Raw genomic sequence first — 2,561 nt, 5'->3', positions numbered from 1 at the left:
GGCACGAGGGGTCAGAGGGTTCTCTGCAAGCAGTATACCCAGAATGTAAAGGCCACCATGTCAGATCAATATGTGTGTATGGTGCTGGAGACCTGCAGTGGTTGATTGAACAGCATCACCTTTTTGCCAATAAGTTTGATGCAGGCAGAGATCTCATTGCTATCTACTGCTTGGAGAAATATCTGAGATACAAGGCACTGACTGAGTTAGTTTAGGTGAAGTGTTAATTAATTATTATGAAAGACAATACTAAAAGATAAACTATAAACAGATTCTTCGGTAGTGTTGGGTCATGATTGTCAAAGATGTGTTATAGGTGTTGAGGAGATTTTAGGAATGTACAACAGTTTCTTTATATCTGTTGCTTTAAATGTGGTGTCAGTGCTTTCCTGAGTTGAGGATAAATGGGGTTGGCTGCCCCTATCTCCGTCGGCTGCTGGGGATTGTTATTGTGATTTCCCACCCACATTATCAAGTACATTTTGTTACAAAGATACATACAAAAACACTTACACATAACAGGATTTGTTGATTTGTGTATCTATCCTTTTTCACATTTTTTTTCCTGTTTCAGGTGCTGTATGTTTTTTTTCCTTACATGTGCAGCAGTTGACAATCCATCACACTTTTCTATTTGTGGTCTATCCTTTTATATTTTTGTCTATTTTCTCCCCTGTTCATTTATTTTCCTTCTTTTTTCTCTCTCCTGCATTTTAAACATTGTCATATTACACATACACTGTAGTAGCAGAAATAGCACTAATAGAAATACATAAATAAAAGAAACACACGAACAAGAAGAGCCTATAGAGTATTTATAGACCTCACCCTGCAAAAGCCTATGTGTTTGAAATTCAAATCATAAGTTTATACTGGTGTTTTTAAAAGTTATGTTTGAGTTTATGACTTTCTGTGTCGTTTCTGGGATGCTTAGGACTCATATTGCACTGCTGGAAATAGTTTATTTTGATGCATATGCTGTCTTTTTTGCAAATTTGCATTATAATATTTATTTTCGTTTTTCCTGCAGTATATAAAAATTGGTGTATTTCAAAAATAAAACTATGAAGACACTCAAAATAAATTTCCTGTGGTGGGAAACTATTTTGTGCAACTTTTTTGTATTTACAGTTTTGAGGGATAAGCCTCTTAAATTTCTCTAACTAGAAATATATGTTAAAAAAACAAAAACGATTTTCAATTTTTTTGTAGTTTATTGCACTTTTTTGCAATTTATGTAATTACTATGCACTTAATGCATACATATTATTAAAATTTGGGCTATAATGGTTGTATTGATGTATAGCAACTTGAAATGCTCCCAAAAATGGCTCTACAGCATGTAAAAATATAATATAAGCTCTGGCGGACTTGGTTCTATGGTAGGTCTTAAAGGGTTAAGATTCACTTTCATAGCATTTATTTCGTGTCTCACTATCGGAGAAATACTGACTCCCGGATTGCCAGACATGCCTGTTAAGAAGACAACTGTCCCCAACATCACTTCACAGGGGAGAAGCTCCCACCTGGGAAGAACCTGCACTGAGGACTGAATGCGCTAGGTTAGGTGCTGTTACATCTAACCTGTAAAACCTAGCAAATGTGTGAGGTGAGGCCCAGCATGCAGCTGCACACACCTCCTGAATAGAAACTCCCCTAAAGAGAGCCCATGAGGTCGCCAGACTTCTAGTGGAATGCGCACGCAAGCCAGCAGGAGGCTGAAGGCCCCTGCTACTATAGGCCAGGGCAATTGTTCCTACTATCCAATGGGAGAGGCGCTGTTTAGACACAGGCTTTCCCATGTGTGGTTGAGCCCAAGACACGAACAGCTGGTCACTTTATCTGACACTCCGGGTTCTGTCCATATAAATGCGCAGAGCATAAATGTTTACAGAGTCTTTTGTTAACATGAATGTTCAAGATGTTCAATAAAAATGTTAAGTGCGTATATTCTCCCATTTTCTGTTTGCTCATGCAAAATAAAATGCGATTAATATAGAAAAAAAATGAATGATATTTAATCCTGATTAATCAAAATGAATCCACAATAACCCTGTGATGAATCTGATTAAAAATTGTAAGCCATGTGGCTTGCATAGATAAAAACAGTGGGAAGAAAACATTTCCTTTTAACAATAAGAAACTTCTGAAAAGAGGGGGTGGTAGAAAATTCCAAGGAGAAATGCTCCTGTAAAACATGTTAAATCAGCCAGCAAAATTCTTTTACATGTAATTAATACCAATTTCCTTTAATATCACTGTTTTCTTTTATTGATCATTTTAATTATTAGTAAATTATTAGAAAAATTAGAGAAAACACTGTTTGAGAGGAACATATTTTTAATGAACTAAGTAATTTTACATATTTTACAACACATGAGTACCATGCAAGCCACAAATAAACAAACATGTACAAATAAATAAAGCGATATGGTCTAACTTGCACAGTGGACACTTTCTACAAAGTATCTCATTAGGTAATATAGACGGTATTTCCTCACCAGCACCCAAGAATATTTGTCTGTCTCACACACACACACACACACACACACACACACACA

Source organism: Haplochromis burtoni, unplaced genomic scaffold (genome assembly GCF_018398535.1).
Source record: "Haplochromis burtoni strain Fernald_Lab_line unplaced genomic scaffold, NCSU_Asbu1 Contig_18, whole genome shotgun sequence".
NCBI lineage: Eukaryota > Metazoa > Chordata > Actinopteri > Cichliformes > Cichlidae > Haplochromis > Haplochromis burtoni.
Note: the sequence above shows the minus strand (reverse complement) of the source record.